General features: G+C 59.0%; 1 long non-coding RNA gene across 2 annotated transcripts in view; it reads right to left on the reverse strand.

Moving 5' to 3' along the window:
• Positions 1-12,913, reverse strand: part of LOC122202731 — a 143,957-nt gene extending 131,044 nt beyond the window's left edge. Inside the window, exon 1 of one of the 2 annotated variants that reach the window (XR_006194850.1) lies at positions 12,675-12,913. This is a non-coding gene — a long non-coding RNA (uncharacterized LOC122202731). The remainder of the gene's footprint in view (positions 1-12,674) is intronic. The other variant, XR_006194849.1, reaches the window with a different exon arrangement.
• Positions 12,914-14,424: the final 1,511 nt, after the last annotated feature.

Below are 14,424 nucleotides of genomic sequence, written 5' to 3' on the forward strand. Positions count from 1 at the left end.
ATCAGGAAGACACCTCCGTGACTGACTTCCGACCTTCCAGAAAGCCGGCGGTCCCGGGCGCCGGCTGCAGCTAACAACGGGTAGACAGAGGACCGACCGCACGGAGGCCGGCTAGGAGGCCGTTCCGTCCATCGTCCCCCTACGAGCACGTAGGAAAGCTAACCTACCGCCGGGCAGACAAGAGGCCTGCTGAGGGCAGGGGCGGCGTCCGCGGGCTCAGTGCCGGGTCACCGGCCCCGAGCGGCCACCAGGCGGCACCTGCGCGCGGCGGGTTTTCCCCAGAAGAAGCGCACACCTTTGGGTATCGCAGCCAAGGGCGGCACGTGCTGCACTGCGCAGGCGCACACCGTCCGTTCTGCCGAATTCCCCACCCCCCCCCCCCCCCCCCCCCCCCATCCTCGGCTATTTGGCTTCCAACTTTTCGCTACGGTCCGCAGCTGGGACGAACGGGGGTCTCGAGTATTTCTCAGAATACACTCCTGGAAGGAGGACTGCCGGATCAAACAGCAGGGAGGCATCCGTGCCGTCCCGCTTAGAAGCCACCCTGCATGCCCTTATCTCGAAGGGCAACCGTCACCAGCTCGCGTGAACGACCAGGACTTCTCGGAGGACTCCCCTAAAACAGATGCCTCTGACATCCACAGACCCATTTTTGGTGCCCCTCAGAGGCACCAGTCCCTGTTCCAGGCTCTGTTCCCGCTCTCCTGTGGCTCCACCGAGATGAGCCCCCTTCTCCCTCTAAGGGGGCTGGTCCTCCCTGACACCAGCTGTCACTTTGCTTCTCTCATTTCCTCAGAGGAATAACTGCCCCGGGTCCCACCCCTAAGACACAGAAACGTCACGTCCCCTATGACCACAAAGAGGCTCCCGGCATGTGTTCACCCCCACCTTAGCTGGTCCCTTCTCACCAGCCCCTCTAACGAGAGGAAGGGCAGTGATAAAGATGCTCAATCATACAACTGTACCTTTTTATCCACTTTCTTAAAAGTGGACCTTTCAGGGGCACCTGGGTGGCTCAGTTGTTTAAGTGTCGCCTTGGCTCAGGTCATGATCTAATGGTTCACCAGTTCCTGACGTCAGGCTCTGTGCTGACGACTCAGAGCCTGCCTCCTGCTTCAGATTCTGTCTCCAGCTCTCTCTGCCCCTCTCCCGCTTGTGCTCTGTTAGTCTCTAAAATAAATAAACATTAAAAAAAAACCAAACAGTGGACCTTTCAGAGATCTTCCTGGTGGATTTAATGAAAGCTTTAGCCCTCTCCCCAGAAAAATGCACACACCCAAAATGCTAAGTACTTTTTCGGCGGCTTCACGAAACCTTTGCATGGACCCCAGTAAGAGCCTGGGGCCGCTCCCAGGGCCTTCACCAAATGATCAAAATGGGGCTCGAGAAGCCCCCGTGAGTCCCCACCACCCTGCCCCCGCTTCTATAATCAGTGGAGAGGAAAGCAAGCCACGTCCAGGGCCCCGTGGAAACTTGGAACGCGGCCCGCACAATGGCTGGTAACTCTGTAGGCCTTTCAAAGGGATTCAGGTGTCGCTACACAAACAGCGGCCATGAAACAAATGTGAAATTCCCAGCCTGCCTAAGGCTGGCAGGGCCGCGAAGAAGCGCTGGGCAGGCTGGGCCTGAGCACAGAGCCCACTGCACGGTCACCGATTCCATCACTGCGCATAACCCACTACCTGGAAAGCTCCACATGGGCAGAGACCGGTGTGTTCGCACCCGTCCTTAGCCTTGTCCAGGATGCTAAGCTGCTATCCAGGATTGGGAGGGCTCCAGCCACACCCCGAGGCCACCTGTGAAGATTTCCACGGGGCACCTGGGGGCTCGGTCGGTTGAGCGCCCGACTCCCGACCTCGGGCCTGGTCATGATCTCACAGCTCATGAGTTCAAGCCCCGGGTGGGTCTCTGAGCTGACTGTGTGAAGCCTGCTTGGGAATCTCTCTCCCTCTCTCTGCCCCTCCCCCGCTCTTATTGTCTCTCTCAAAATAAATAAACTTAAAAAAAAAAAAAAAAGATGATGACAAACACAGAACACTCTGTGCACTTGGGATCTCAGGGTAAGCAGGCTCAGCTAACGGCCGGCGGGGACCGGTCAGGCTCTGGGATCAGATCCGGAAGAAACACAAGCCAAAGGACAATGGTCCACGTGGTGAAAAATCAATGGTCCATGGCCACCAGGCTGGGCACAGATGACCGTGTCAGGGCGACAGCACCCGGTGGGCAGAAGGAAGGCGCACCCCCTCTGTCAGAGAGCACCGTCCGGGTCAGCTTCTGCTGCCCTGTCCCAGGAAAACGGACCGCCACAGGCACACACCCAGAGTGCTCACCTGACCACATCGTGACGCAGAAGCCGCGAATCCCATCTCACACGAGCGACTGTGCCCCGACAGGCCTTCCACCCCAGTCCACCACCCTGTCACTCCCCCAACGCTCTCAGAATCCAGGCTCCGGGTCCTTGTCTTTCCCAGTTCTCGTCACCGCAAGGCCCCTCGGTCGGGCACCAGCACACGGTGGCTCAGGAACATCCGATGGCCCCACAGATGTGTCCAGGCGGCCAGTCACCCCATCCCCACTGGCTGTGTCTCGGGTGACCAGGGCAGCGGCTCCGCTCCAGCTGGAGGCCACGGACTGTCCCACAGCGTGCTTCTCGTGATGCCCTTTTGGTCCCAAGGCTTCTCCTCCTGCACGGTGGCCTGCCATGCCCTCTGTGGCCCTCAGGAGGGGCCGGCTCCACTTCTCCGGGGCCCCAAGCGCACCCCACCCCAATTCAGGCTGCCGCCCAAACTGTCAGCTCCCCAACCCCCCAGCCACCTCTCTGGCCTCCGCTGCCACCCCCACGACTCAGGACGCTCTGCTCCCCACCCTACCCGCAGGACGGTACTCCTCCCCCCCTGGGAATTCACTGAGCCTGCGGCTCTGGGGAACTCCGGCCACCTGGCCTGGCAGGACAGTCTCCACCCACCCCCCTCTGGGACTCAGGACCGCGGCCCTGCCCTCCGGGGCTGCACACAGTACGCCAGTACCTTTCAGAGACACTGGGGGCCAGGGCAGCGCGGGGCACAGCCACGGAGTCCGGCACTCACTGCTGTCTCCGTATAGTGGTTCAGACACACAACTACACGGGACCGGGGAAGGCGGCACTGAAGTAAGGTTCTCTTCTCTTAACAGGATAACAAACGTTGGCTGGGGTGGGGTTCTCGAGCCAGTGTTTCCGGGGTCGTGCAACCTGGGACCAGATGACCAGGCTCGGCCAGGCCAAGCTCTCTGTTCAGGCCAGGAAGCCCGGGCTGGCAGGTCGAGGTCTGGCCTGCAGGTCCCCCTGCAAGGGGACTGGGGAAGTGGGGAGGGGAAAGGGGAGAAGGCGAGGGCGACGTAAATGAGAAACGCAAACCAAAGAAAACACACTGAAAGTGGAATTTAGAACTCTGCCAAAAACTGTGGGCTTATCAAATAAACCCTCATTTCTAATAAAGACACTCTAAAACGCTGATGTGCCTTGGATAGAAACCGTTAATCTTCTCCAGGTTTTACATTCCAGCAGATAGCTAAAACTCAGCCACATTTTTTTTTTTTTTTTAAGTTTATTTATTTAAAGGGGGAGGGGCAGAGAGAGAGAGGGAGGGAGAGAGAAGAGGGCAGGCTCCAAGCTGCCAGCACAGAGCCCAATGTGGGGCTCAAACCAACGAACCGTAATATCACGACCTGAGCTGAAACCCAGAGTCAGACATTCAAGCCACTGAGCCCCCAGGTGCCCCATAAAATGCGCCCACATTTTCTAAAGACAAGCTGTCAAGTGCCACTATGACTTGCTACGTGCTTGCGAAGTGCCACTCGGTGTCTGATTCCCCTTGGCCGGCTGACCACGCAGCACCCTTCCTCCCACACCCCTCCCTGCTGCCGGAGGTCCCGCACGGAACACAGAAGCCCCAGAAACAAGACAAAAAAAGAAAAGAAAACCCAACCCCACCATGTCTGGTGCTGTGTGCACTACCCTACAGTCTGGGTTACCTTCCCCCTGTGCCGAGCACAGGGAGGCCAGAGCAGGGGCCCCTCCCCCCACCGCCTCCTGGGGGCACCTCCTGCGGATGGCACTGATCAGTCCGCGTGTCTGTCCCCGCACTGAGCCCTCAGGGACCCCAGACCACAGCTCGCTCCTCTGTGGGTCTCCAGGCTCAAGGAGGTTCCGGCCCCCAGCAGAGCCCGGACAACTAGCTCGGGCAAAGTCGTCTTCCCAAATACGATTTACTTATGTGTTCTCTGAGTTACAATCAGAGCCCCAATTTCCTAATAAAATCTTTCAAATCTAACAATTTCTCATTCCACGGTTGTATGTGCAACGTTGTTCTGACAGAGGAAATGCAGCCTCGCTTGCAAAAAGAAAACTTCTGCTGTAAAAACAGCAGTCCCCCCGCCTTGTGGACATGTGGGGGCCACACGGAGCACGGACACAGGGTGGCTCCCTGACCTCACACAGCTGGACGCAGATACACAATCAGTCCGGTCAAATAAGATTATCTTCTGTCTCTCCACCATCAGGATATGTATCTTCATACACTTTTAATTTGTCTGTGCCTAAATTTTCCCCAAGGGACAAATGATGGACACAAAGCCTTCGCGTGCCCACGGCAGGGAGCGAAGGGGGGCGGGGGGGGGGGGGGGGAGACAACACAGTAACAGCACGTCAGGGCATCTCCCGAACATGGGACACGCGACACGGCGCTTCACGCTTCTCCCGAGTCTTGACTTGCCCTCCCGGGGTTTTCTCTCCACCCTGGGTCATCACCCATTTTGGCCACGTCAGAAACACGCACTAGGACAGAAAGCCAACGTCTACTCTGCACGGGCTCAGACACCCCTCTGCTGGCCTAGATACACAGGACCATGTGAGTTCAGTCTTTGCTGCACGACGTGGAAAGCATTTAAAATGTCGGAATCTGCGATCTCCCCACCTGCCTGTAACGGGGGCGCAGGACAGCCGGCCCCTCTCTGACAGCAGGGGTTGTCCAAGAGAGGTCCCCAGGCCAACGGCATCAGCGTCACTCGGGAACACGTCAGGCACAGAAGGTGCCGGGCTGTTTCCAGGAAGCCCCCAGGTGATTCTAACACACACCGAAATTTGGGAATCTTCTGTGTAGGCTGATAAACCTCCGAGGTCATGGGACTGCTCCGCTGGGCTACCCTGTGTGTCTCAACTCTCACGTGATCATCATGGCTACCCACCATGGCCACTCTGGCCATTTTTACCAGCTGGCAACAGCCCCAGACATGAAGCTCCTTAAACGGCATTCCTCCCACTCTGATGGGCAAATTACTTGTGCCCCACTGCCCTCCTCTGTAAAAAGGGATAATAATGTCCATCTCCCAGGAGATGGGGTCAAGGGCTTCGACGGTCACGAGGTCAAGGGCTTCGACGGTCCCTGGCCACGCGGTTAGGCCTCAACAGATGTGAGTCCCCAGGATGAACACACCTTTGCCAAAAGGTCTAACGGCCCCCTGACTTCCATCCACTCGGCTCCAGAGCCCTGATGCAGGTCACGTGGGACCCACACAGACAGCACCTGGCTCCAGTGTAGAGGTGTCTACAAGCCGTGCAAGCCTGGCAGTCAACAGAGGAAGTCCAGGCTACAAAACCGTGCCTCCGACAGTCCTTCTGGACGGAAGCCACCCAACTCCGGGCACGAGGGCAGACCTACCTCAGGGGAGATACGGGACGAACGAAACAGATAGTAACAAAAGGAGTCGTTTAGAGAAGCTAACATCTACCTTGTGATCAACTTGGGCCGGGCACCAGGCGCCCGACAAGTCATAATCTACGCCATCAGGACGCTGTGAGGGGTCTGCTGATATCACACCAGGCCACATACGGTAAAGCCACGATCTGCACCCACACCGCTCCGCTCGCTGACAGAAAGCTGCTAGTTAGCTAAGCGTCCACCGGCCACTGGGTACCACGTTCCCCAAAGCAGTGATTCTGAGACACGTAAACATAGGCACAAAACCCACCGCCGTGGGGCTCGATGCCAGGCCCTCCAAGCCCTGGACAGAAACGCTGGCGAAGCACGCTTGGGGTCCCCGTCCTTCCCTCCCCTCTGATCCGATTCTAGCCGAGTCAAGTCAAAACTCACAGCACAGCCCTTCTCTCTTCCCCCAACGCCCCCACACACCGCCTCACCCCTGATTCTCCACCATCCGTGACCCAGAGTTCTCTCATCCTTTCTCCCCCACGGGACGGCCAAAGTCTCTGGAAGTAACCACAGTTTCTGTGAAACCCACAAAACCAGGTGGAATCTGGGCTCTGCGTGTGTAGACCAGGAGCGTGGTGTTGCCCCGTTCACTGGTCGCTGATTCACTTTGCTTTCCTGACACTTCTTGGTTACCAGTCCCTAAGAAGTAGGACGAAAGTACTCAGTGTACCTATTTAAAGCCAGCTTCAGGGGACGTCTCACACAACATTCACTGAACAGCAACTCTGTTTCAAAATCTGCAAGCCTGCATCTCCCACATTATTCCCTTGCACGCCTCTGAAGCCCCAGGGGAAGGCTGTCAGGGGTCTAGGTCGAGGAGAGATCCCCAGGGACTCTTCCTTCCTCAAGAAGACTGAGGTGACTGACCCACTCACATCACTCAAGGCTGCTGAATGGAGAATGGAGACTGAAACAAGATCCATCCCAAAAGCCCGGACTCTGCCCCCATGAAACGTTGAGACTAAGGGACTGCCCTCCAAGCAACAGATTACCTTTGGGGGAAAAAATCACCATGACAGAAAATTTTAAATTCTATTAAGAAGTCGTTTATAAAAGAGGAGATAACCATGTTCATGGATAGAATTACAGTATTAAGATACAACATGTGCCACTTCTCGCCATGAGGCGAGTCCCATTGCCAGGACTTGGTCAAGAACTTGACGAACGTTCCAGAGCATATATGGAAGAACAGAGGTCCACAGATAAGCAAGGCCCAAGATACAAGAGCCAAGGAGAGGCTCACCCTGCCATGTGTGACACTGCAAAACTCTAAAACCCTGGCAAAGAAACAGATACGTGACCGGTATAGACTAGAACACCCCAAAACAGACCTCTGTGAAGAATCTCAAAACCCTTATGCTGAGTTTGATGGGAACAGAGTTTCAGCGTGGGGTGACCAAAAGGTCTGAAGGTGGACAGCAGTGACAGGTGCACAACACCGGGAATGTGCGAAATGCCACCTAACGGTAAAATGGTTAAATGGTTTAAAATGGTACATTTTAAGGTATATTTATGTTGCCGCAGCTTAAAAAAAGATTTTTAAAAATCAGTGTGCTAAGTTGAAGGGGGCCATCCACAAAAAAGTACCACTCTAGGGTTCCATCTATATAAAGTTCTAGAAGATACAACCACTAAGCCACAGTGGCAGGAAGATCAGTGGTTGCCTGCGTCTGGGGACACGGTGGGGGCTGGACTGCAAGGGACCCACAGGAAGCTGGGAGTGATGGAAATGCTCTGGACTGCACGAGTCTCACGGATATGCACATCTGCCAAAACTCATCGAATCGCGCACTTTGGGTATAGTTTGCCATGTGTAAATTCTCATTCAATAAAGTTTTAAAAATAGGCTTGTGTGCGCATGCGGGAACCCCAAGTATGACACAGGTGGCTCCACATTCTCCCGTTAAAATGTTGAGGGGAAAAAACACAGTATTTAATAACGTGGGAAACACTGGCTCACAAAATGGGAAAGGCAAAAAATACTACTGGATTCCGTTTTTATGCCATATGTTAAGATAGACCTCAAACAAATGAAAGGCCTGACTGTGAAACATAAAAGTAGGAAGCTGATAGAAGAAAATACAGAATATCTCTGCGACCCTGGGGTAAGGACCCCCAGAGGGCAAAAAGGAATGGGCTACATCAAAACAAAAACTTCTGAAAGTGACCCCTGACAAAGTGGATAGGCAGGCAGCAAGTCGAGACTAGGCAAGAAGCAGCTGCAAATCAACACCAGAGAAACCGACCACAGCTGGTTAAACAAACACTAATAGCCTAACAGATATATTAAAAGATGCTCAAATTCACGAAGAAATTACACAACTACCCAGTGAAATGACGAGATCCCACGCCGTGGCCCCCCAATACTGGTAAGATTAGAAAGAAGGCTAAAAGGAACCCTGTCAAGGAAGTGGGGGATCAGGAACCGTCTGGCACCCACATGGCGGATGGGGGCAGGGGGGTCACCAGCTCAGCCCCTGGAGAACAACTGGGCAGCACGTAGTAAAAACAGGTGTGCCATTCTCTTTCACCCGGTCGTTCCCCTCCCGCACGCACTCACGTACCCGCCCTCGCGGCAGAGGGTCTCAGACTTTCCCTAGTATCACAATCTCCAGACCTGCAGGTCAAAGCCCCAGTTGACGGTGTCTGCCCCCAGGGGTTTCCGATTCCGGCCTAGGTTGGGGCCTGAGAATCTGCATTTCTAGCAGCGGCCAAGTGATGCTGCTGCTGCTGGGTGTGGACTTTGAGAGCCACCACCCTCCAGAGGCTGTCACCTGCATCTTTTAAAGAGAGCATACAGGATGTTCATCACAGCTTTGCTCGAGTGGAGGAGAGCGGGCTGCGTGTCCCCCGCCAGGGCAAAGAGTAAAAAAACGAGCGAATGCTTGCGGGCAGGGCATGCGAATGACAGCAAAGCACCAGCCAAGCCAAACACGAACACAGATCTCACCGACAAAGCGCCGAATGAAATTCTTCTGGCTTTTGTAAATGTCTGAACATCGCCCTAATAAAAAGGCTCACGTTGAATGAAAAAGACACCAGATGAAATCGACAGCGCACGGCCCCGCTCCTGTCAGCTGAAGACACACGCACAAAATAACATCTTCGACAAGGACACACCCGGGAGAGGACGCTCCTGTGGCGGGGAGGCGCTGCGAGGAGACATGAAGGGAAAAAATAGGAGAAAGCCACTTCACCCAGGAGAGAGTCCAGTGCCAACAACTGAGAAAGGCCGGAAGGTGGAAAAGCAGGGAAGAAGGTCCACACAATGGTGGCCTCAGGGGAAGCCCCCAGGGGTTTCCACTCGGAGGGGGAGGGGGAATCTTTCTACGGCATCGGCCCCCAGAACCCAGCCGGCTACCGGGCCCTGGAGTCCCCTCTTTGGCATATTCGCTGCTCAACAGGGCTGAGCGGTCGGCTTTCGGCAACGGGGGTGTGTGTCCACACCTGTGTCTTCCCTCCGTGTGTGGGTGTCTCTGCGGGGGAAGCAGGGAGCAGCTTCTTTGTGAAGGTAAAAAGCCTCCACGACTCAGCCACACTTGATGAGCACGCACTTCTGTTCCACTGGAACCAGAGCCCAAGCCTCGTTCAGGGCCCACAACCCTCCTCTCCCCCTTTCTTCCCCGTCCCTTCCCGCACCTCCCTGGGCTTCCCAGCTCCCACATCCAGATGGTGACAGACTAACTTGGCAAGTGACAAACTTTGCGGCCACGATTCTGGATAAATGACCCTTTATACTGCTGACCAAGAGCCTGTCACTGAAAGGCCACAACCTTCAGGACCAGGCATGCCATGAACAGTTCTTCCAAAGACACTGGTTATAGCTACCATCAAGAAAAGGCAAAGAAAAAGCCATCCATGATCTGTCCTGCTCCCCTCAAGGGCACACTGGGCGCAGCTCTGCCCAAGGGCCACAGAACAGCTCGGCCACACAAAGCGGTGGAAATGCAGAGGGAACAATCAGAATAAAGATCATCCCTGACTGACTTTATGTGAGACAATGCAAAAGATGCTCTGGCAGTGGCTTTAAGCAAGCAAGCCCCTGCCAGGAATGTGTGACTTCAGGGAAAGAACCGGATGGACAACTGGAGGAAGAAGCACAGGAAAGTAAAAAAGCAGCATAAGCCTGAGCTGGCCCAACACGCCCGCCTCCCCCAAAAGCCCGGGGAGATCGTACCCCTGCGCCAACAATCCAGAATCTTTAGTCCCCCAGCACGGTTTTGTCCTTTCCATAGCAGCACTTTTCAATGGTGAGTAAAGGTTTAGGAATTCTAGAGAGTCTTCCTGAAATGCTTCGCGTAAAATAAAGTTTCATGCATAAAGCATATTGGATACGCCGCGGGGGTACATTTCAGTTTTTTAAGAAACGTATGATAGCAGTATGTAGGGGTCCTTTAGATCTTCACGAGATGTGTGAGCAAAGCCTGTGCCTATTTTTCCAGCAGAATACAGGATCTGCCACAATTTGAAAATTAACGGACTTGACTAGGGAAAAAAAAGGAAAAGCGTGGAGTTTTCAAGGTAAAATTGAGTGACTATGGTCAACGAAGGCAATTCCGACTTATGAAAACAAAGTTCTCGGGGCACCTGGGTGGCTCAGTGACCCCCCCCTCCCCCACCAACACACCGTGGGTTTGAGCCCCACATCAGGCTCTGTGCTTGACAGTTTGGAGCCTGGAGCCTGCTTGGGATTCTGTGTCTCCCTCTCTCTCTGCCCCTACCCCACTTGCGTTCCGTCCGTGTCTCTCTCTCTCTCTCTCTCTCTCTCTCTCTCTCTCTGTCTCTAAAACAAATAAACATTTAAACAAAATAGAAAGAAAACAAAGTTCTTTAAGTGCCAAAACTTAATGACAAGCCTCTGTTATGGGTTGTTGTTTTTTTTTTAATTCCAGCTGAATAAGCATTTATCAGGCAGCGACAAGTTAGACACTGTGCAAGATGCTTGGGATCTTCGAAGGAATAAGATACTGTGTTAATAACTGTGTCCCTTTAATGTCAGCTTAATCCATCCCTTATGTTAATTTCTTTTTTAAAAAAATTTTTACTGATATTTTCAATAGCTTACTAGGAGCACGGAACAGCTACAGAAATGTATCTTACCATTTTATTAAAAATGTAAATTTCTAGCCTGAAGCAGAAATAGAAGGAAAAGACTGACTCCCTGCTTTACATATTGCTATCATTTTCTGCAGAATAACTAGCTACTTAAACTGTGCAAGGTGCCAGCTGCCGCCTCCTGCTAGCCAGCAGGTCACGGAGCCGCAAGGCCTCCAAGAAGAGAAACCGTGAAGAAAACCAAAAGATCAGGGCCTCCAGACCCAAAGCAAGATAAGGCAAGCAGAGCTGCTGGGGGGGAGGTTCCCTCAAAGCTGGAGCCTGCAACGGGAGGGCACGAGCTGCTGCCGCTGCCGGCTGGCTCGCTGGCTCGGCCAAGGCAGGGCTTCGGAGCTGGAAGGCTGCCACCTGCTGAATCACCAAACATCCCCGGGCTTCCCTTGGAGCACTGGCCAGACAGGGACCCATCCTCCGCCCGGCTTCTCCCGCGGACATCCTACCCAACCAATGAGACGCGCAGCCCCGTCCCCTCCAGCACAGGCCCACGCGGCTGCCAGCCCCCCTGGTGTTGTTGGGGCGGCCTCCCCGGCAACTCCCACCGACCTGCGACGTCCCCAGCGCCTCTCCCCTCTTTCTGCCCACCGAGTCCTCCCCGCGGGACCGGGACCGGGACGGGGGGGGGGGGGGGGGTGGCTCACGGCACACCCTGACAGGCGCACCGCTCCACGGCCAGGCAGCCAACCAGAAACACCCCGTCATCCGAGAGAAAAGTAACCTGTCCAAACAGCTGGAAAGGTCCAGGAAGGGAAATGTCAAGGGAGCTAAAACAGCGGGCCGACCCCCAGCACGGAAAATAAACTTCCCTTTCACAAAGCAGCCTTCGCTCCAGGTTTCCTAGGCGTGCGCCGCCGAAGTCGGCTCTGCTTGAAGGTGAAAAGAAACATCTGAGCAGCGCCGGCACGGATCCCTTTCACTCCCTCCGGCCACGACTTACACTCGCGGCTCCCGGGAGGGAAACAGGCGTTAACCAGAACGCGCCAGCCTGAATCCTTTGGCTGCACCAGGACGCCCAGCCCGGCCCGCCGGCGGCCGCAAGCCCCCGCCTGGGTCCACACGCCGTCGCCGCCCTGCCCTTGACCAGTCGCCTCGGGGTCGCAGGGACCCCTCGCTCGCGGGGACAGCCGCGTCCTGGAGGGACTGTCCAGTCCCGGCTGCGCTGACGACTCCTCCAGGCCTTGGCCAGTTCCCCCTCAGCCGGCGGGGGCCGCCCCCGAACCTGCAGGCGGCTCTGCGGCCTGGGGTCGGCAGCTCACTCCGCAGGGGAGGGGATCCCACCTGTTAAGCAGTCGGGGGGCACCGAGGGGCCGCGGCGGGGGAGGGGGACCCCGAAACCCTGGGCGCCTGACCAACGCTGCGATCGGGGCCCCGAGGTGCCATCTGTCACGCCGCCGCCCGGGGCCGTGGGGGTGGGGGCCGTGATTTGGGGGTCGGGCCCTGTGGGTCTCCGGACCCCCGCCGGGTCACCGGACGAGGCGCCTCGCCCCCCGGCCCTTCCGGCCCGCCACCCTCGGCTCGCCCCAACCCGACACAGGCAGCCTTCCAGCCCGCACGCAGCACCCCCGAACGGCGCCCACTGACGCCCCCGCCTTCTTCGCCGCCCCCACCGGGTCCCGGAGCCCCGCGGGCAGCCCGTCCGGCCGAGACCCGCGCCCACCCCCGGGAGCTGTGGCGCGGGGGGAGTGCCAGCCAGGTGCGCGCGCGGGTCCGCGCGGGCTGCACTCACGCCCCCTCGCCCCCGAGCCGCCCGCACGCCGCTCCCCATCGGCCCCCCCGGGATCGCCGCTCCCACCCCACCCCCGCCCCGCGGCTCACTTGCACCGGAGTCGCAGCTGCCGCCGGAATTCCGCTCTCCGAGCCCCCCGCCGCGCACCAAAATCCGGGGCAGGGCAGCGTCGGGGCTCCGCAGCGGGATCGCGCTCTCCGGCCGGCTCGCCGTGCGCGAGGGGACCGCAGCCTTCCCCGGCCGGCCCTGCCCGCTCCGTCCTGCCCGTGGCCGCCGCCGCCGCCGCCGGGCCGCTGCCTCGCTGGTGCGAACGCTTCCGACTTGCCACCGCGAGCCTCCGGGCTGCCGAGCATGCCCAGTCCGCGGCCCGCGCCGGCCCGGCTCTCCGCGCGCCGCGATCCGCGGCTCCGGGTGTTCGCGGCGGCCGGGGGGCGGGGGGAGCGGGCCGGGCGGGCGGGGTCGGCGGGCTCCGTGCGGGCGCGTGCGGGACCCGGGCCAGGCTGCGCCCCGAGGGGCAGCGGGCGTGGCCCCTTACTTTACTTTCCAGGAATCGGGGGAAGGGCCCCGGCCTGCGCCCGGGGGGGGGCGGGGGGGGGGGGGGGTGTCTCTCGGTGACACCGGAACGGAGCCGAGTTTTACGGTCGGGCTGGGCACACTGCCTGGGGCGGAGCCGGAGCTGGTCAGACCAAGGAACGCAAACTCGGCCGTTCCGCAGGTGGGCTCGGGGACACGAGTTTGCGAGCCACCCGGAGATTCTGTCCCCCCGACCCCGAGACGAACCCCTGGTTGATCACAAGAAAGGGCGGCTCCTACGTTCCGACCCCTAGTCACACCTCTGTGCGGGCTCTCACTACTCCCTCCCCCACCGCCCCGAACAATAAGGCCGCCCGCGGGCACCCCGCGAAGCCCGTGGGGGCGAGGTAAGCCCGCGGCGCGCAGGCCCCGGGCGGGGACCCTGACCCCGGCCGCCCCGCCCCGAGCCCCGCCCCTGCCGCCGCTCCGAGGGGCCGGGAAAACCCGGACACCGGCAGCACTCGGACGGGAGCAGCGCGCATGCCCAGTAGCCCGACCTGGCGCAGGTCGCCCCCAGGAAGGTTTCCCCGGCTCCGAGAGCCCGACCCCCGCGCCCGGGTGAGAGGCGGGCGACGCGGAGAGGGGGCCTGCGGCGCGGGGCCCTCCGTCCTCGGCCGGCCCTCGCGGCACCCCCGTGGCGGACAGGCGTCCGGGGCCGCGCCTGCCGCGGGGTCGGCCCCTGGGCCAGCGCGGGAGGGGGCGCGCGGCGGCGGCGGCGGCAGCGCCTGGGCACGTGACTGTCCGCGGCGCTGGGGGCAGCCATGTTCCGGCCGGCGGACCGCGGGCGCGAGCGGGCGCCGTCCTCCCCGCCACGCCCTCCCGGCCTGGGCTCGGGCCCTGCCTCGGCCCCGCAGCTCGGCCGTGGGCTCGCGGAGCCGAAGGCGCGCGGCCGGGCTGCGGGGGCGCGCGGGCTCTGCCTCCCCGAGGCGGAAGCTGGGGCCGGGGCCCCGGTCCGTGCGGGCGCACAGCCCGGGCGGCGAGCCCCGCCGCGGGCACGCGGGGTCCCCGGGGCCCGTGGGCAGCGGCATCAGCACCCGAGAATCCGTCAGCGGCGCGGGGTGCTGGGCCGCCCGAGCCGAGCCCCCGGGTGCGACCCCGCTCTCCCGGGGGTTGCGGGGCATGTCACCGCCTCGCTTGAGCCCAGCCGGAGGCGGCCCCTCAACCCGGGAGCGGTCGGGCATGCACCCCGGTGCCCCCCACCCTGCGCCCGGCTCTGCTGGCTCCGTCTCCCCCCTCGACGCCGCCCTGCACCTCCCAGGGAGGCTG

This window comes from Panthera leo, chromosome D2, assembly GCF_018350215.1.
Source record: "Panthera leo isolate Ple1 chromosome D2, P.leo_Ple1_pat1.1, whole genome shotgun sequence".
NCBI classification, from domain to species: domain Eukaryota; kingdom Metazoa; phylum Chordata; class Mammalia; order Carnivora; family Felidae; genus Panthera; species Panthera leo.